The sequence below is a fragment of the Macrotis lagotis genome, chromosome 8 (assembly GCF_037893015.1).
Source record: "Macrotis lagotis isolate mMagLag1 chromosome 8, bilby.v1.9.chrom.fasta, whole genome shotgun sequence".
Taxonomy (NCBI): domain Eukaryota; kingdom Metazoa; phylum Chordata; class Mammalia; order Peramelemorphia; family Peramelidae; genus Macrotis; species Macrotis lagotis.
The window spans coordinates 56,467,459-56,489,627 of record NC_133665.1 but is presented as its reverse complement, the minus strand read 5'-3'; the positions used below and the strand labels follow the sequence as shown (position 1 = coordinate 56,489,627).

The 22,169-nt window shown below is 34.6% G+C and overlaps 1 pseudogene; it reads left to right on the top strand.

The window, feature by feature from the left end:
* The first annotated feature begins 1,022 nt into the window (after positions 1–1,022).
* On the top strand, positions 1,023–2,471 carry LOC141494816 (tubulin alpha-1C chain-like; annotated as a pseudogene).
* The last annotated feature ends 19,698 nt before the right edge of the window (positions 2,472–22,169 follow it).

Below are 22,169 nucleotides of genomic sequence, written 5' to 3'. Positions count from 1 at the left end.
CTTAGGGAATAGAATATAGAATTTTTGACTTGAAGTCTTGAAAGATTGAATTTGAGAAAAAAGGTTTTCATAAAACAAAACAAAATATAAGAGATTTATATTTTATATGAAAATTATATTAATAATACTTCTATATTTCAAAGAAAATACCCCAAATATATATGATTTCATCAATGTGATATTTCCTTTACTGACACAGGTCACAAAACTCCCTTAATTTATAGTTTCATGTGTCATAGTGACCAAGAAATAAAAAGATGGTATTTTCTTATATTTGATCACATAGAATATTTTTATGAGGGTTAACATGTGATTTTATCTGTGTAGGCACCTCCTGGAATTCCTGGTGATTTGTCTCAGAAAGGTATTTATTTATAAAAAGACTGATTGATCCATCCACATAATAAGCACAGTTCAAAAGTAGCACTTGAATCTGGGACTTCCTCTCTATGCTAGGCTGTTTCTCATGGAATTTTTTAATTTGCAAAATATGTTCCCTCATTATTTTATTTGATTGTTATGAAAGTCCTTGAACGAAGGCATCCCTATTTTTGGTCGGGAAACTAAGTCTGGAAAGAAGTGACTTTGATAAAGGTATAGAGCTTGTAAGGACAAGGACTTAAACCACCAAATCTAACCTCTTTCTCTTTGCCTCATCAAAATCAAAATCAAACTGTGTATAAAATTCTAAATAGTGATGACTCTAGGCTTTTTTTGTATGTCTCCTAGATGCTTTGTTCTATTATTAAATCAGGTTGGCTCCCTTGAGCCATAAAATATTCCAATCCCCAAACCATAGGCCCTTGAGTGCCCAGCATCTGACAATCACATTTCTAAAGACAATTTACCACTGTGTGACAGATTATTAAATTGACAAACCAGATAGCCCCTTGTGATTTACTTATCTCTGACTCAGGTACTACCCTTAAGATAGGCTATAGAATGGATTTGCTGTGTTGGCAGAGACCTGAAACTTGTCTGCAGACAACAGCACCCTCCTGTCTTCCCACACTGGAGCAACCATGCATGAATGTATCTCTGTCCATGTGAGCCAGGCTGGAGTGCAGATGGGCAATGCCTGCTGGGAGTTATGTTGCTTAAAGCATGGTATCTAACCTAATAGTACCAAGTTCAGTGACAGGATCTTGGGGGTTGATAATGACTCCTTTAATACCTTCTTTAGTGATACTGGAGCTGGGAAGCATGCTCCCAAAGTAGTCACAGTAAACTTGGAGCCTTCTCTAATAGATGAAACACAGACTAGCATCTCAAAACAACTATTTCATCCTAAGAAGCTGATCTCTGGCAAAGAGGTTGCTGCTAAAAACTGTGCTTCCGGTCATTATTACTGTTGGGAAGGAAATAATTAATCTTCTTTTTTAGGTTTTTGCAAGGCAACGGGGTTAAGTGGCTTGCCCAAGGCCACACAGCTAGGTAATTAAGTGTCTGAGGTCGGATTTGAACTCAGGTACTCCTGATTCCAGGGCCCATGCTCTGTCTACTGCACCACCTAGCCACCCCGGAAATACTTTATCTTGTATTAGAGAGCATCTGAAAACTGCAAACAGGGATTTCTGATATTTCACAGCTTTGGAGATGACACAGATTCAGGTTTCACCTCTCTACTGATAGAGAGGATTTCCATTGATCCAGGCAAGAAATCCAAGCTGGATCCATCTACATAGCCCCACAAGTATTCACTACTGAAGTAGAGTCCTATAACTCCTTCCTGACCACACTGGTGGTGAGATAGTGCCTTTATGGTGGGTAATGAAACAATCTATGACATCTAGTGTCAGAACCTGGACATTGAGCACCTCATACACACCAACCTCAACTGGCTCACTGACCAGATCATTTCCTCCCTGCCCTTTGATGGTTTTCTCAATGTAGACCTTACAGAGTTCCAGACTGACATGATGTCTTATCCTCGACTCCACATACCTCTTGTCATCTACTCACTCATCTTTTCTGAAAAGGTCTATCATGAGCAACTTTCTGTAGCAGATATCTCTGATGTCTCTACTAGCTGGTAAAGTATGACCTACAACATGGCAAGTATATAACCTGTTGTATGCTGTACTAAGGTGATGAGGTACTCAAAGATGTCAATAGTATCATTGCCACAATCAAGAACAAGAGAACCATTTAGTTTATAGACTGGTGTCCCATTGCTTCAAGGTCAGTATCAATTACCAACCCCCCAATTGTGGTGCCTAGTGGAGACTTGGCTAAAGTACAGTGTGCAATGTGCTCAGTAACATGATAGCCATTGGCAAAGCATGGGTCACTCTAAATCACAAGTTTGACCTTAAGTATGCCAAGTGGGTATTGTATATAGGTATATGGGTGAAGGCATGGAGGAAAGAGAATTCTTTGTAGCTTAGGAAGATTTGGCTGCCCTGAAGAAGGATTATGAGGAAGTAGGTACAGACTTCATAGAGGGCAAAGATGAAAATAAGAAATTTTAGAAGGCATCCAGTAAACAAGCTCATCTGGTCTTTTAATCTTTTGTATCTTCTTCTTTTCCTACATCCCAATATAAAGTGTTTCTTATCGGCAATAAAAATTATAAGCTATAGAATAAGCTCAAGATCATGTAGTTCATACCTTCATGAACACAAGTCTCATAGAAATATGGTGCCTAATCTAATGAACAATCCAAAGGCCTGAGGAAAATGTAAGGTCATGTAAATGTGGTCATGTAAAGGTAATATAAAAATGAGGCTTAGGAGAGAAATATTGAGGCTAGAGATACAGGTCTAGATGAAGATGATAAATATAACCTTGAAAATATATCAGTTCACCAAAGGAAAAAAGTATATGGAGAGAAGATGTCTAATGACAGAGCCTTGGGCTAAGGCTTGAGAAAAAACAATCATTCAGGGAGGCTAGATAGAGAAAGATCAGTAGAGAAACTAGTGTCAGATAATCTAGGGAAAGACAGAATAATCAGGAGCTGGACAAGAAGCTACAGAGAAATCAAGGAGGATTGGAACTGAGAAAGGCTCAATGTTTGGTTATTAAAAAGAAATTGATAGCACTTTAATTCCATTTGGAAGGAAAGTCAATACCCAGAATTCCATGAACTTGGGTCATAATCACACTAAAAATGAAAGGGAGTACATAACCTCTTAGAAACAATATCTAATCTGTGGCTGCATAGATCCCATCAGGGCCCTTCCTTATCACAGCTCCTTAGATTTTTATAAGTCCTATAGATTTTTCAGAGGCCCTTTATTATTCCTACAGTCATGTGAATATGAAATGCAATTAAATGTGGGATAGGGAGCTATAATTCAGTGGAAATGGCAAGGGACCTAGAGTTAGATGATTGAGGTTGGAATCCTAGTTCTTTCAATTATTGTATGTCATTGTATGTCATATGCAAGTCATTTCCCTGATCTGGGACTTACAGATCACAGTTCTGGATACATAATAGACACTTAATAAGATTTGTTGATTGAACATATTATACCACACTACACTATTAGTTGTTATTTCTCCAGTGGTCCTAGATTGCTAGGAAGATTAAAAAACACTTTGACCAAAGACCTTTAATTTAAAAAAAAAAACATTATCTCATTATATAATTTTGTTATCTCTTATATTGCATTTTTCTTCCTTAAGGATATGATTACTCTCTCATCACATTCAATTTGGATCAATGTATACCATGGAAACAATGTAAAGACTGACAAATTGCCTTTTGTGGGGGGTGGTGGGGGGGAGGGAAGTAAGATTAGGGGAAAATTGTGAAATTCAAAATAAATAACTTTAAAAAAGGTAAAAAATACTTTGGACATGATGAACCCACTAAATATGATGGAATATACATAGTTCTCATTTGTCTCCATAAAGACAATTAATTCCAAAGAAGATAGGGAGACCTAGGTAAGGGAAGTAAGCAAGTTATTCCAAGAGTTAAAGGAAGATAAATGTGGAAACATGTCATCCAGGCATCTATGTTTGTCATTCAAGGATCTGTCCTGGCCTTACATCTAACTTACCAGACACACTTTGACCTAGAGAATGGGGCAGAACAAATGAGGCTGTAAATGGGCTTTTTCATCCATGCAAGAAAGTGGCCAGCTGTGGAACTCCTTTGGTGAGGGAATAATGAGCTTTCTTCAAGACTCACTGTCATTATTTCCTTAAATTCAAAAACCTTGTGGTACTGGGAAAGTTCAACATTTGAAGGACATTAATAATAGGCTGTTACAGTATAACTTACTCATACAATGACAGTACTTGAGATTGATAGAGCTCCTTATTGATGAAAAGCCTTTGGGGGAGGGAAGTTTGGGAGTGGGAAAAGCAACTGACATTCTCTCTGTGACCTTGAAGACCCAGGTTAGAAAACTGACTTGACTCTTCCCTTTCTCTATCTCCCCCCTTCTCATGTCTATTTTCCTCTTTCAATCTGTTCAAAATTCCAAGCTCATAACTCTTTGAAACTACTCCCATGATCAAGCAGTTAGATGGCATAGAGGTTATAGTGATAGAATTGGAGTCAGAAAGACCTGAGTTCAGATCCTCAGACATTATTAACTGGGTGACCCTGGGTAAATTGCTTAGCCTCTCCCAGCCTCAGTTTTCTCAAAAGTCAAATGGGCATAATACTTCACAGGATTGTTATAAAGATTAAATGAGATAGCAAGTGCAAAGGGGTTTGCAAAGTTTAAAATAATATATAAATACTTGCTATTATTGTCATCACCTTAATCCAGGCTTATCATTAGAACTCAGCTTTCTTGTTCATGTTAGCATGGGCCCCCATGATTTCATTACCACTGTGAAGAAACTGGCCTCTGTTATTGTTGAATCATTTTTTAGTCATGTCCAACTCTGTGACCACAGGTGGGGTTTTCTTATCAAAGATACTGGAGTGGTTTGTCATTTCCTTTTCTAGTTCATTTTACAGATGAGGAAACTGAGGCAAACAGGGTTAAATGACTTGTCCAGGGTTACAAAGCTAGTACATGTCTGAGGCCACATTTGAACTCAAGTTTTCCTGAATCCAGTCCCAATGCTCTATACACTGAGCCAATCTGGACTGTACAATCTGTGTAAAGATGAAATGGGCTCAGATGAGAGTGACAATGAGTCATCTTCTTTAATATGGCACAAGAGCTGCCTGAATCTTCTCCAGCTCTTATCAAATATGTGTTCTAATATCAGAGCATTAGCCCAGCTCTAACAAAGGGACAAATTGCAACAACAAACATTTATTAAGTGCCTGCTGGATGCAGGAAATTAGCACAAGCACTGGGAGAGAAACACAGTTTCCTTACACATCATACAGTCTGGCAGGGTTAGATATTGATACAGATAAGGCACAGTATTACAGGAGAAGTTTTCCGATGAATTAGAAATAAAGTTCTTTGTGAGGTCTAAAGGATAAAGTTATTACCAACCTGAGACACTGAGGGGAATCAGGGAAAATGTTTAGGAGGAAGCGTTATGAAGCTAGGCTTTAGTAATGAACTATTGAGCAGGTAAAGAAATGGGGGGGGTTGGAGGGGTACAGAAAATTGTTTGGTTGAACAGCTAAGGCTAGAGAGGTAGAGTGATGACAAGAAAAATAAAAAATTTGAGAGAAGCACTTATTAGGGCACATGGTCCCTGCAATAATGCAGTGCAGAAGTAATCCATGACTGCACAGGCCAAGTAATTCCTATCGGGGCCCTCCTAGATGTTTAACACAGCCCAATGTGCTAGGAACGTACTTGGATTTCTCTGGACATGGTGAGAATCCTAGCGGAACATGTAGACTGGTGACAGACCTACCAACAAGCAACATTGTCTCAAAGAGGAATAGGTTTCCTATGGAGGTCAGAGTAAGATGTCCAGCCTTCTGGCAGAGGCAGGATGACTACTTCAGTAGAGGGGAGTTGAGAGTTAAAGAAATTTCTTTATTAGTGTAAGCAGAGTTATGCGAACTTTAAGAACAAGTTCAAGTCAGATTTTTTAGAGAGAGAATTGCCAGATGCCATCAATGAGTCCAACACCATTGACTCATACAGATTATATTCCTAGGGGACTGAAAGCCAAACAAAAAATAAAACCTGGCCAATGTGATTGCTGAGTTACTGGCAGTCATCCTTGAAAGATCTAGGGAATAGAAAATGGTGCTATAGGATAGAGATGGGCAAATGTCTTAATTTTCACAAAGGGGAAAAGAATAGATTTTTTTTCAGTAACAGACCAATAAGCTAAACTGTTGGTCATGTGATATATTAAGGATGAATTTGAAATTAGAATGAGCTTGACGGAGGGGAGGATGGTGTAGTCTAGTCCTGTAAAGTGTAGGATACTGAGAGGTCAAGGTGACTTACCCAAGGTCTCAGAGTCAGGATATGTCAGAGAAAATATCTGAACCTCTATCTTTCAGAGGCCAGATCAGAATCCAGTTTCTTGGTTCATTCTAAACTGATGCATAGTTAAAAGAAATATAACTTCCAGAATGAGGAAGGTGAAAGACAATCCTTCTGCCCTTTGCTTTCCCTCCTTGCCTACTATGCTAATTAGACTATACTCTAAAGTATTGTATTTATTTCTAGGTGTCTCATTTTAGGAAAGACCGATAAACTGAAAGCAGCCCAGAGGAAGGTGTCCGAGACAGTGGGATAATGACAAGAGAACTAATAACTACACCATATGAGTTCTACTTTGTAGCACTAGTGCTTTCTACCAGTGCATGTCTGTGTCTGAATGGGTCTGAGTTTCTTTGTTGGAGTGTCTCTCATTCTATTAAAAGAACAAGAGGTTTTGTGTTTGAACTTTAACAAGTATTTCTGAGGAAGAGAATTTTGAACCCTGAACTCTGAAATCTATACACAAGAATTGATAAGAGAACTAGAAATGTAAATTTTTTTAGCAATTAGAAGTATGATGATAATTTGTCACCATTCTATCAGGAGGAGATGGCACATGTGCCTTTGAAAGTTTGCTTGATGTCTCTAAACAGTCTTAAGCAAGTTAAACAAGAAAACTGGAGGACATGATGTAGATTGTTTCTGTTTGGAGGAGTTTAAGAGAAGAAAGAAAAGAGAGGGCAAAGGGAACAAGTTAGCATCAAAAAAAGAGAAAGGGAAGATAGATCTTCCTACTTCTCATAAATGGAATAAATAAGAAGACATGGAAGAAAGGGTAGGAGAGCAGAATTGAGATGAATCTAATTCATCTAACATAGACAAGGGTAAATGGAATATAACTTGCAGTTTGGGATAGGAATATAGCATATTTAACAGAGAAACAAACAGAAAAAGGGATTGAGTTAAGAGAGAGGATAATGACAGTATCAGGGAGAGAACTATCACGGGGGTGGGGGAAACTACAGAGGATATGGAAGGAAATCAGAACATAAGGGTCAGTGCAATGACTAGTTATATCTAAAGTGACCTTTGATGAAATATGATACCCAGTTCTTGAGAGAAAGGTGTCGGGTCCAAAGTGCAGAAAGAGACATCATTTTTGTGGGTTTCACTATGCTTGACTATACTTGTTTGTCACATGATTTCCCCTCACCTCCTTTTTCCTCTCTTTTTTAAATTGGTGGAATGGTGTAGATAGAGTATGGATGGGGGATGGAGAGTATAGCAATAGTGAAGCCAAAAAAAGGACTATTGAAACATCTTTTTCAAAGTACAGTAGAAGAACAAGAGGAAACACAGACAAGTAAGGTAGTTTTGAAAATAACGTATATATAGACTGTGTTATATCTTTTAAAAAATAAATGGTATGAAGAGGGTGTTTACAGACTCATATACAATCCTTTATTTGTATACTGCTGTGTATGTGAAAATGTTCCTTTTTAGTGTTTAAGGTCAGCATAAAAAAGTAATTTTAAAAATCCTTAATAAGATAGCATAAATTTATCTATCCATTATATTCTATTCATTATATTCAACTTAAGTTTTATTGCCATATATTATTGTGCACAAAAGTCATGCTCTGACACCTCATTGTGACATGGAGGTGAACTTGAGTTCTCAATGGATATGTCAATGGAACAAAAGCACTGGCTAGTTTTATCATACTAAAAGATCTTCAAATCTGGTTCTGGCAACAGACTGTTCCTGCTTCCTGAAGGGTAGCATAACCAAGTACAGGCAGGTTCATCACTAGGTGACGGATATTCTGGTCATGGTAAAGTATGAAACAAAGAACAAAACTAAATTGCTCTCATCCCTTCCTTATGTGTCTACAGTGATGCAACAGAATGCATGAAAAAAAATCACATGGTCTTTTAATCCTTCTATAAACATGTATTATCTGTTGGTACTAAAAATGTAAAATCCTTGTCCAATGACTAACAAGTCATGATACTAGAGGAATAGCATAACATCAATATTGACATTCTCACTCTAAATGAAACCAGAAGCTTCAAGGAAATTACAGTGAAATGACTCAGTTCTTCTCCGGGGGGGGGGGGGGGGGGGGGAGAAGTTAGTAGAGCTAGTTCTATTTTGCATCCAAAGACAACAAGAACCAGTCTTTCACAGGGCACTTGATCATCTTGCTTTACAGAGCTTCTGAAAAACAGAAACAAAAAAAGACCACCAAGAAAATAATTTCAGCTCAACATACCATCAATTTTATACAATTATAAAGGTACAGAAAATCTAAATGACATTCAATAACATCTTCCAATACAAGTTAACATCTATTTTATTAATCATTGATTTCACTGCAAAGGTGGTCATAGGAGATAGTGATATAAAAGTAATTACATTGGAAAATATGATTCAGATTTTTTTAAAAAAGAAGACAAAGCCTTTTAAGCTGTAGAAGGGTCATGTGTGTTTATGTATCATGGATACATTTTTTAGGAAAAGAATCAGGGGGTACTAAATATTGAGAACCCTAAATAACATTACCAAAATAGATTTTTTTGAATCTGTTACATAAAAGTTGTTTTTAATATCTTTAAATGTAAAGTAGAAGTATCAACATTGTCCTGCTTATCTATATCCCTTTCTGAATCCTTTTCTGTAGGTATTTTTTTTTTGTTTTCAAATAGTGCTGTTTTATTCCTTTTCTTTTTCTTTTTAATTTTTGTTCATCATGAACATTATACCAGCTGAAATATCCTCAAACTTTCCACTTCTCAAATGAAAACCCTTTGTGGTACCAGATCAGTAGCGACAAGCAAAACCCATTTCTTCCATATTAATAATGTCTGAAACATGGGCTTCATTCTGCAACTCTTGACAATCATTTCTCTGGCAAGAGGTGACTAGCATGTAACATTATTGCCCCTTTATCAGGATTGGTTATACACTGATCTTTCTTTGTAAGTCTTTGCAACATAGTCTTGGCAATTTTGTTGTCACACTGTACTTTGTTTTATATTCTGATAACTTTGCTTTATTTCAGTTTATACAAATCTTTCTAAGGATCTATGAATTTTATCTTTCATAATTTTCATGGTATATTATTATTCTGTTATGCTTATATACCATAATTTCAGTTATTTCCTAATTTATGAGGACTCCTCTTTACATTTAATTCTTTGTACATATAGGTTCTTTCCCTCTCTGTTTTTTTAAACTGTTTGCATATATGTATATATATATATATATATATATATATATATATATATATATATATATATGTAATTTAGTGATTTTGAGACTATAGTTTCCAATAGTTTTCTAGAATGGCTATGCAGATTTATAGCTCAATCAACAGTATACAAATTGCATTTTTCTTTTAAAAATATATAATTGAGCAAATGGTAGGTAAAAGATGGAATCTCGGGTTATTTTTATTTATATTTCTTTCATTAGTGTTTTAAAGCATTTTACCCAATAGGGCCTTTTGACCTTTTACTTTTTGAGGAATGTCTTTTTCTTGTACATTTATCAATTCTTTCCCTTCTAACTATAATGATTTTTAAAGAAACTTTTCAATTTTTAAAATCATAAGTGTCTATTTTATCTAAATATTTTGACCTATTGTTCCTTTGAATGGATTATTATTATTATTTTTCTAACTCTATAAAGTAACCTTTTGGTAGTTTGGGTTTATGATACCAAATATGTAAATTTCTTGTATAATATTATTTTTATTATATTGGAATGACTTAATAATGATTAGCTAATATCACTTCAATTATTTGGATTTGTATTTATTTCTCTAAAAGATGTTTTGCTATTTTACTAATATAATTTCTGGGAAAAGCTTGGTAGTTGGACTCTAGGAATGGGCTTAAACATTCCATAGTTTAATTGAATGGTATCCTTCCAATTTTATACAACTATTTTGTTGTTCATTTAAATTCTGATGATTTTGTGAGTTTATTTCATATCCTTTTATGCTATTGAAATAAATAGGTGTTTCTAAGATTCTCTAAGTACATCCTCTCATCTGCTAAAAAGTGAATCTTATTTTCTCTTTGACTAGTCTTACTCTTTCAATTTCTCTTTCTTTTCATATTGCTGACATTTCTAGAATTATACCAAATAATGGTGATTGCAATAGCTATCTTTGATTTACCTCTGTTCTTATAGGAAATACCTGTGGTATTTCTCCATTATAGGTGAGAGCTTTCAGATTATTATTATTATTATTATTATTATTATTATTATCATCATCATCATCATCATCATCATCATCCATGGTAAGGAATGATCTAATTATAAGTGTGTTTGTGAATATTTAAGACATAAAGAGGTGCTACATTTTGAAAAGGCCTTTTCCAAATTTATTTATTTTATTTATTTTATTTTTTTATTTTTTAGGTTTTTGCAGGGCAATGGGGTTAAGTGGCTTGCCCAAGGCCACACAGCTAGGTAATTATTAAGTGTCTGAGGCTGGATTTGAACTCAGGTACTCCTGACTCCAGGGCCAGTGCTCTATTCACTGTGCCACCTAGCCACCCCCCTTTCCCATATTTGTTGATGCAATAATATATGATAGCATTATTATTAACATGTTCTATTACATTTGTAGATTTCTTTATGTTTAAGCAGACCAGTATTTATGGTATAATAAATTCAAGTCATAGGGTATAAAATTTTAATTTATTGGTGAAATCTCATTGTTAGTAATTTAGTCAATAAAAATCCTGGTCTGTTGTATATTTTCTCAGCTTTGTTCTGTTTAGGTAATAAGATCATTATTCCTCAGACTCGTTTTTCAATTAAAAACAGGAATTTTACATAGCCACGTGGAAATTTATTATGTCAGTCAAGCAGGGTATGTAAACTTAGCATATTCTACAAGTTAGACTTCTCCTTCCCACCAGCTGCCTTCCTACCCTAGAGAAATCTTCCCCTCCATTTTCCTAATTAATCATTGATTTGTTGTTTTTAATGTTATTTTATATTTACATACCCAATTAGTTTACTTATCTCTTTTTATTAATGAAATTATTTAGATTCACACAATTCCCCAATTTAGCTACATTCCAAAATTTTAGGTATGCTGTCTTATTTTCTTTAATGAAAAATTTTTAATGTTTTGTTTTTTTACCATTAATTTGAAATTACTTAGTCTATGTCTAAATTCTTTCTTCTTAGAACCTTTGCTAATTATAATTTTGATTATTTGATTATTTTTTGAAGAGGACCAGTGACAGCATATGATTATGTCTTGAGTTGTGAATGAATTGAACAAAACCTCACTTTGTCTTCTAGATCACTGAAGTCCAGTGGCAAGACAGAAGTCAGGATGACTGGTGATGACTCAGGATAAAGTGGATGACCTTGGCATCTTTGATGTCTGACTAAACTCTAAACAGTATCAAAAAAGATGATTTAAATATTTTTCCTACATTTGCTCATAAAATTTGCATATCCTAGTACATTGTTAGTTTTTGCCATGTATAACTAAGACATTATTTTTTCTATTAATTAATTACCAGGTATATTATATCTCACTTTTCTAAAATTCTATTCAGTTCCTTAAATCCTTTATAGTCTCTCTTGTTAGTTTCATATAGGTTGGAAAGGAACATTTTGAGGTTTTCCATCTAAGATAGTTTTGTGAGGCAGCTAGGTGGTGCAATGGATAGAGCACTGACCCTGGAATCAGGAGGACCTGAGTTCAAATGTGACCTCAAATACTTAATAATTACTTAGCTGTGAATCTTAGTCAAGACACTTAACCACATTGCCTTGCAAAAACCAATAAAAATAAAAAGAAGATACTTCTGCCATTTTGTCCTCTAATTAAATTAGCTTTTCCTCAAGTATTTCATTTCTACGTTATCTGAAGTATTCAAATTATATATTGTTTTTATTTCATTAGATTTTATTTTCTAGTTCAGTGTTTTAATGCTATCTAAAATGAATGCTGCTCATACTTTTAGGAATTCATCTGAAGCCTAATGTATTATGCTCCAGTCCCTCATTTTAATTCTGTGGGACCCTTTATGTTTCAAGTGTAGTTTTTTTTATTTGAATTCTAATTTCTAATCCCATGATTTTTCCCAATTTGGACACCTTTTTTTTCAACTCTCCTAAGTCTTGACCTCTCTATAACATTTGATAGTGTTGATTGGTTTTTTTCTCCTTCAGAATTCTATTTTTTTTTCAGAGTTTTTCTGCTACCTTTTTCCTAATTCCTCACCTACCTATTTTGCAATTTCTTCTCAGGACCTTTTTTAGTATTGATTTTATTTGTATTGCTGCTGTATTAACTGCATTTAGAAACTTTACTTACAGATCAGGAGCACAGGGAGAGAATAGAAGTTCTATAATAATTTTTGTGGGGAGTATATTAGAAAATTAATAAAGGAATGATTTAAAAACTGTTATGGAGTAGTGAGAATTCATTTAAGATAACATGAATTTCTAGTGGAACAAATGGCATAGTTACATGACTCCTCCATTGTTATTTAGCAACATGGGGATGAGGAACAGAGTCACTAGTAATCTATTGTCAGGGTTTAACAAGATATGAGCCATGTTAGCAACTGGAAGGTAGAAAATAGTACACAGTAAAATTGATTAATTATAGGGTCAAGAGGGAAGAAGAGAGGACAGTGAGAATAGAGTGGAGGTGCTGGAAAAGAAATTATAGAGAAGAGAAAGATTAGGTTTTAGGAGGAAATGAAGAAGTAGACAGTGAAAAACAGAAAATTTGGATTAGAGTGAAAAATTTCTGAGTTCAAGATCATGGATAAAGCATAGTGGTAGATGATGGTGAGATCTAAGATAGGATGATTCCCTGTGGTGAAGATCATAATCTGGGGAACCAAGGAGGCTGATGAACTTAGAAAGACAGGATGTTTGAGAGAATATCAATGTGGATATTAAGGGCCCCAATTATGGAGCCCCAAGGATTGGAGTTGAGATGAAGACTATGATTTAGATAATGAAATCCTTAAACAAGAAGGAAAAGTGACCCGGAGGTCAATTGATTAAAATCCAACTAGAAAATTCACAGGGCAATTAAATGTACAATGAGGAAGATTCAATTCAAATTCAGCCTCAGACTCTAACTAGCTATGTGATCCTGGGCAAATAAACCACTTCACTTTTTAACCTCAATTTCTTCAACTATAAAATGAGATGGAGAAGGAAATGGCAAAGCAGTATCTTGGCCAAGAAATGGATTCATGAAGAGTTAAACATGATTGAAAACAACTAAACAACAGACTATTCATAGTTCCCCATTTTTGTCTATGTTTTTACTTATACTGACTCCCATATCTTTAATGTATTCCCCTCTCATTATTTTTAAAATAAATTCTGTTAATATTTTATTTTCAAAGTATCTCTTTTTCCCAATTTATGACTGTATGTACATATATCTCTTTCTAAATGGAGAACTATTCTTTATAACAGGAGTTTTTAACCTGGTTTCCCTGAATTTCCAAGGATTCCATTGATAGATTTCAAACATCTTTATTTTCACTAACATTTAACTAAAGTTGAGCATTTAAATAATGAATTTTAAAAAATTATTCTGAGGTGTGCATAGGTTTTATCAGATCAGTGAAGGATTTCATAATATGAAAAAGGTTAAACACTTACACCTAATATCTAATAATAAAAAAGATGGGGGGCGGCAGAAGGGAGTTCAGAAAAACTAACCAAAATATTGGAAAAAATCTATCATTATATGCTTTATTCCATACTGATAGCCCCCAATTCATCATGTAAAGTAGGGAAATGCCTACTCTTAACTATTCTTCTGATACAAACTTGTTTATTATCATTTTATCAAATTCTGTTTTGATTAATTTATTGTGTTGTTCTCTCCATTTACATTGTTGCAGTCACTGGATATATTTTTTCTTGATTTTGATTACTGTACTTACCATCAGTTCATATTTCTCCCCATGCTTCTCTGTATTCATATTCATTTCTAGTATATAGAAATATTCTCTTAATTCATGCACATAATTTCTTTAGCCATTCCTCAGTCATGGGTAGCTATATTGTTTTCTTTCTTTGCTACTACAAAAAGTGTTACTATAAATATTTTGGTTCATATGGAACTTTCTGTTTTGGCACTGACTTCCCTTGGCTATATGCCAAACAATTAAATCACTGGATCAAAGAATATGAACACTTTAACCCCTTTCTCACCATAATTCTGAATTACTTTCCAGACTTTTAAAAGTAATTTATGGATACATGAACAATGAAATAGTACATCCATCTTTTCACAAATTGACAAAATCCTTCCAAAATTAATTACTCTCTTTTTTGTCAATTTTGCTAGAGTGCTATGTATGAGATAAAACCTAAGAGTTGCTTTGGTTTTCATTCTTCTAATCACTAATGATTTCAAGCATTCTTTTACATGCAAGTTGTGTGAAATTTTTCTTTTGAGTATTGTTTGCTTATATCTTTTGATCACCTATCTACTGGGGAAAGATTTTTGTTATCTCTCTCCACCCATCTCCTTTCTCCACAAACACATGTATATAGTTATATATACATAAAATACAGCATACACACACACACACACACACACACACACACACACACACACACACACACACATATATATATATACAAATATATCTGTATCAGAATCTTTTAAGAAATATTTGTTAAAAAGATTTTGTCACCATTTATTTTCTTATCCTAGTTGCATCAATGGGAAAACTTTTAAATTTTATTTAACTAGGATTATTTATATATTATAGTGACCTATCTCATTTATTTGCTTAATAATTAATACTTTAACCTACCTAGCATATCTATGAAAAGTATTTGATACAGTGATCATCTAATTTTTTCTGTTATGGTTTTTAATATTCAAGTCAGTATTCATTTTGTGTTTCTTAGAAAATGCAATATAAGATGTTGGTCTAAATCCAATTTCTGCCATATTTCTTTCCAATAATTCTTGACAAAAAATTTCTTTCTTGGGTAATTTATGTTTTCAGATTTAATTGAACCTTGAGTTATTGACTTCAGTTATTTCTATTTTATCCCAAATTGGAAACAAAATCATTACTATTCAATGATGATAATGATAATAATAATAATAGAAAAGGAAATTCCAGATCAGTTTTCATTATGGTTGTTAAGCTAGCTATGGTTTTCCTTTCTTATACCTCCCTCACTAGACTATGAATTCCTCAAAGCCAGGAGCTATGCTTTAGTTTATCTTTGGGTGCGTGGATGAACTATTAGAACTGGAACAAAGCATATCTGGCTTCAAATCCTGTCTAGAAATTCTAGCATTAGTTTCCTCATATGTAAATAGGGATAATAGTACCCATTTACCTCACAGGGTTATTGTAAGACCTAAATAAGATAATGTATGTAAAGTGCTTGGCAAACTTCAAAACACTGCATAAATTTCCATTTTTAATGAAAATTATTTTATAATAATTTAATAGTAATTTTATAATAATATTGATTTCCAATTAATATTAATAATACTGTTGGTCATTATTCTTGATCCATCACATACTAGCTGTATGACTTTGATGAAATTATTTAACCTTTCTGGATATCTGTTTCCACTCTGTAAAATGGAATAAAGATATTTGCACTTATTATTTGGTAGGGAATATTATGAGGATTCAATAAGATAATGTATTTTAAAAATGATTTTAAAATCACAGACAACAGATCAGAACTTGAAGCAACAATTTTTACTATTCAAAATAAAGTAGTCACACTAGAGGGGGGAAATTGGGGTTTACTGAGTTTAATGTAAGGTCTTATCTAACATCTCATTATAGTATAGAGGTGACCCTGGGTTTTTGACTGGAAAACAGGCTGCCCTGACAGTTGCTTCTACCAGGTTGTAAAGTCTCTAAGAGCAGGCCTGGTGACAGCTTGTGCATCTGTTGTCTGAGAACCAGCATAGTAAAGTATGGAGGGGACCATCTTCAGAGAAGTGACTGTCAGGTGATGGCTATTGAGGTTTGGGCAACTCATAAATTAGGTCCTGAAGACATTGCAAGCTATATTTTATATTGGGTATACATAAAAGTAAAATCACAGATAAATACATCAACATATTGGTTTTTTTTCAGTCAACCAGCATTTATGATGTACCTACAATGTGCTAGCCATTATGTTTAGCATTGGGGATATAATTCTAGAGAAGTTCCCAGTCAAATGGTAGAGACAACATGCCAACATCTATCTAGAAACAAAATACATACTGGATAAGTTGGAGAAAATCTCCGAGGGGAAAGCATGAAGATTAAGGGGGATCAAAGAAAACTTCTTGCAAAAGATGAGATTTTAGCTGGGTTTGAAGGAAATCAGGAGGTGATAAAGTAGAGGGAGAGAATTCCAGATATGGGGGGACACCCATAAAAAATGTCTGGAGAAGGGAGAGGATGTATCTTTTATGCAAAGGGCAAGATGGAGCTTAGTGTTACTGTATATAAATATATGGAAGGTCTAAAAAGAATGGAAAGATAGGAGAAGCCAGATGGTAAAGGACTTTAAATGCTAAACATAGGATTAGATCTTGGAGATGTTAGGGAACCCTGGACTTTATTGAATGGGATTGGGGAGGGACATAATAAGTTCTCTCCTTAAGGAAGATCAGTTTGACAGTTCAGTGGAGAATGGAATGGAGTGATAAGAGTCTTAAGGCAAAGACTTGTTGAATACATACATATGAAATTGGGAATATAGTATTAGTATTTGCTAAATGCCAAATTAGACCAGGCATTAAAAATGCTTTTAAATTTCCGTAGATTATATAAGAGGGAGGACAGAGGGAATAAGCATGAATATATGTGTATATGTGTGTGAGGCACTGTGCTAAGCACTTATGCAAATATTCTTTCATTTGATCTTCACAACAACTCTGTGAGATAGATGTTATTATTAACCCCATTTTATAGTTGATGCAACTGAGGCAAACAGAATCTTATGATCTGTCTGTGGTCACACAGCTTGTTCACTCATTTCAATTCTATCTAACTCTTCAAGATCGCATTTGGATTTTTTTAGCAAAGATGCTGCAAGGCTTGCCCTTTCTTTTACAGATGAGGAAAGTGTGGTAAACAGGAAAATGGCTTGCCCAGGGTCACACAGCAAATAAGAGTCTGAATTTGAACTCAGATCTTCCTGAATCCAGGTCAGGTACTCTATTCACTTCATTCTCTATATGAGAACAAGCTATTTTATTTTCACAACCTTTCTTTCCACTCCAACCTGCTCCACACTTACAAAAAGAGGAAGGGCAGGAATTTTAAGTTCAGCTATGATAATAATATTGGCTAGCATTCATATAGCACCAACATATATAATCTTATTTAATCCTGACCTCCCTAGGTCATTATTCCTATCTTACAGATGAGGAAACCATGGATGAAAGAAATTAAATGATTTTCCTTGAATCACCAAGTGCCTAGAATCATTATGTCTAAGATTAGATTTGAACTCAGATCTTCCTGACTCCAGGTTTAGTGCTCTATTTTGCTACCTAGCTGGCCATCTACCTATTCATGATAAGAAGATTAGAAAATTTCTCCAAGCAGATTCCAAAGAATCTAAGTAATTTATTCAAGGTCACACAAACTAGTCTATTCTCATATATTACTTTCTCATCTCTGATCCAGATTTCCTTTGTATGAAAAATCCTTCCTACTTTTATTGTGTTTTTGCCCATTCTTTGAAGTTCAGTTTCAGTGGAACTTTCCATGATACACCCAGCAGAGTGTTCTCCAAATCAAATTATTTCAAGAATGTTTTTTGAACTGAACTGAATTTTAATGGACTCAGGACTAAGGTTCCCCCCTCTACTTGCCATATTCACAGGAAAGGAAGACCTCATGTCTTAGAGGTTATAGAACCATAGAATATTGGTGCTAGAGAGAACCTTAGAGCTCTCCTAGCATAATTCATTTCAAAGATGAGGAAACCTGAGTCCTGGAGATTTACATAGTAAATAATAATAAGAGAGAGGTCACTAAATCTGGGGTGATCCTTGACCATGACAGGCTCCTTTATCCCTGATTTTTTTATTTGGAGCTATTGCTTTTCCATGAAGCAAAGAAACAAAGAGAAGAACAAGGTTAAATGAATGCTTTCCTCCAAGAACATTAAAAATGTCCTCTTCCTTTCTTAATTTCTCCTCACGTGTAGAGAGGAACAACAATTAAGAGCCCCATCTGTGTCTCTGTGGAGCAGACTCCAGACTTTTAGTATGAATGATTTTGAGATGCCTGAACCCTCATAGGGACTCATAGAGAAAGATTTGCAACAGCAGAGTGCTTCTCAGACAAAGTTCTAAGTTCACAATCTAGATCCTGACTCAGTCTCTCTCACTTTTGTCCTGATGAGAAGAAAAACCTGCTTAGGAGCTTCTAGACTGCTTCTAGAAAACCTACCCAGAAAATCCCTGACTCAGTTATGTTCACTCATCAATCAACCATACATCAAGTCTTTACTTTCCCCTATCACATGCCCAAGCATTGTGTTTGATTCCTCTAAGGAGCTTGATTTACTTTAAGCCAACATTAATTATACATTGAAGAATGAGAAATGAATAATCCAATACAATCAACACTTATACCTATGTGCACCTGGTCTTCTGTTGATCATCAGAGTTCCATGGATCATTAACAACCTATTTCTGTCCTCTAGAGTTTACAATCTAATGTACAATTGGAGGAAAGCAGAGTAAAGTTAAGCTCAAGCAATGAATAATCCTAACAAAAACTGAATAGAAGTTGTCCAAAGAAAGGACCATATTCCTATGTGAGATTTGATGAGGAGAGAGGTCATTTCCAAGTAGGAGTTGAGGTATGAGTCTAGGTAGTCTGCATGGAGAAAATGAAAGATAGGCTAATTTTTAGAATACATATGTCTATTGCCAAAGGAATAATCAAAGAAAATGACTTTATGTATCTAGCCATTACAGGCTGCCTCTTAAAGATCACTGTATAACATCTTTTATCTATTGTACCCAAATTTATTTGAGTTTTTTTGGTATCCTTCTATCCTTGTCAAAAAACTTCCATGTCATTTATTTAATTTTATTTGCATTAATCCAATGACATAATGAGGAACACTGTTGATTCCTCCCTTTTCCAGATGAATAAATCAAGATACAGGAAGGTTGATCTTTCTACTCAATAAATCAAATGTACCAGCTCAGATGTTTAGTAAATCAATAGGTGTGGCCAATCACTTTAGGTAGAATAATTTCCTATTGAGGTTGCTAAGACAAATCACCCAAATGGGCAGAAACAATTAATTTCCAAATAATTTTTATATGTTCCTGCCTTCTTACATGGAGTGATATTCTTATGAATCAAGGGAACAGAGAACTGGGAATTAGTACAGAAGTAGTGGTATGGACCCAATAACTAGCAAAGGACGGCGCTCAACAACTTAGCTATGTGGATAACCCACTTAGCCTTTACTGCTTAGCATTAGTATTAATACTTAATAGTATTAATACTCAAGTACTTAATACTTGAAAACTTAATAGCATTAATTCTTAAGTGCTTATTACTTGAATATTTAAGATTATTAATAATTAAGTATTTAATACTTGAATACTTAATTGTATTAATACTTCAGTATTTCCAGTAAGTCCATTAGGATACTTGTGGTCAGAGATCCTGAGGATCACCTGGGAAAATATACAGTACAAATATTTGAAATTTATTTTGCCTCCTCTAATGTTCTGTGAGCTCCTTGAAGGCAGAGATTGTTTAATTTTTATCTTTATATCACCAGGGCTAGCACAATTTCTGGCACAAGCTGGTAGTTAATAAAAGCTTGTTGATCAACTTTGGAAGAAAAAATTAGGATATCAATTTGCTTAGGGCTGGCTAGGCAACCCTGCTGGGCAGCTGCTCTTGTCTCACGCAAGCTGTTAGTTTTTGATTCTTCATCTTTAAAGAAAGTAGCAGTTGCTCTTACCCAGTTTCTTTTGAGGTTGGAATCATTAGCATTTGTGGGTCTAGCTAGGTTCTATTAGAACAGGATCTTCTGTCTCCCTAGCTCAGGTTTCCAAGTTCTAGCCAACACTCCCCTTAGAACTTCATTCAGTGGAAAAAATTGAAGATTGCAAAGGAATAATAAAGATAACTGCAGCTCATATTTATGTGATGTTTAATTTTTTTACAAAGGGTTTTCTTCACAACACTCCTGAGAGTTAGATATGAATAATAACAGGTTTCTATTGTATTTTAAGGTTTACAAATCACTTTCCTCATAACCTTGCTTTTGTGAGTTCAAGCATCATTGATCCTGTATTATAGAGTGGGAAACTGAGGATCTGAAATGAGGAATAACTTGTTCAAGATCACATAGCTTAGTAAATAGTGGAGACTTGGATTATCTCCAATTAATCCTATTTATGTTTTGTTTGAATATAGTTAGTTGCAAGGTGTCTTCTCCATTAGATTGGAAACTTCTTAGGAACAGGGACTATCTTTTACCTTTCATTATTTCTGCTGCATCTAGCACAATGTCTGGTACTTAGTAATAAAATGTTTATTAACTTAATGACTGACTGATTGGGGAATACTTCCACCCTACCCAGATCACAGAGCTAGAGTGGGTTTCTCTTCCTGGATGCTAACAATCCCTCTCAGCAGCTACAAATCCTGTTTAGATACATCACGTCTTGTTCTCCATCTACTAAAACCTAGGGATGCAGTCCATTGAGTGCAAAACTTGAAGTGTGAATCTTTTCTACATATATGCTAGCTGTGTGATCCTGGGCAAGTCTTTAACCTCAAGTTTTTCTCATTTAAAAAAATACTCTTAGAGTATTAAGGTATTTAGAGTCATTATCAGATGAGATATTTATGAAGTGCCTTGCTGCATCCATCATCAAAACTATCTGGTAATGGTTAAGAAATAGAGTGGTGGACCAGCAGAATAGACTAGATGCAATAGCAGGAAATGATTATATTAATCTGCTGTTTGATAAACCCAAAGAGTCCAGCTGTTGGGATAAAAAACTCTCTCTCTGATAAAAACTCCTGGGAAAATTGGAAATTAGTATGGAATAAATTTAGATTAGACCAACACCTCATACCCTATATCAAGATAAGATCCAAATGGTTACAGGATTTAGATATAAAAAAATACCATAAGCAAATTAGAAGATCAAGGACTAGTTTACCTGTCAGATCTATAGAAAGGGGAGCAGTTTATGACTAAGGAACAGATGGAGAGCATCACTAAAAACAAACTAGATGATTTCAATTACATTAAATTTAAAAGCTTTTGCACAGATAAAACCACTGTAACCAAGATCAAAAGAAATGTAAACTGGGAAACAATCTTTACAACTAATGTTTCTGACAAAGGACTCATTTCTAAAATATACAGAGAACTGAATCATATATATTTTTTTAAAAAAATCCATTCCCCAATTGACAAATGGTCAAAGGATATACAAAGACAATTTACAGAGGAGGAGAGCAAAGCAATACATAGTTATAAGAAAAATTGCTCTAAATAATTACTTATTAGAGAAATGCAAATTAAAGCTTCTCTGAGGTACCACCTCACACCTCTCAGACTGGCCAATATGACTAGAAAGGATAAAGAACATTGTTGGGAGGGTTGTGGGAAATCTGGGACACTATAACACTGTTGGTGGAGCTGTGAACTCATCCAACCTTTCTGGAGAGAAATTTGGAACTAAGCCCAAAGGGCAACAAAAATGTGCATATCCTTTGTTCTAGCAATACCACTACTGGGTCTATACCCTGATGAGATGATGAAAAAGAGTAAAAACATCACTTGTACAAA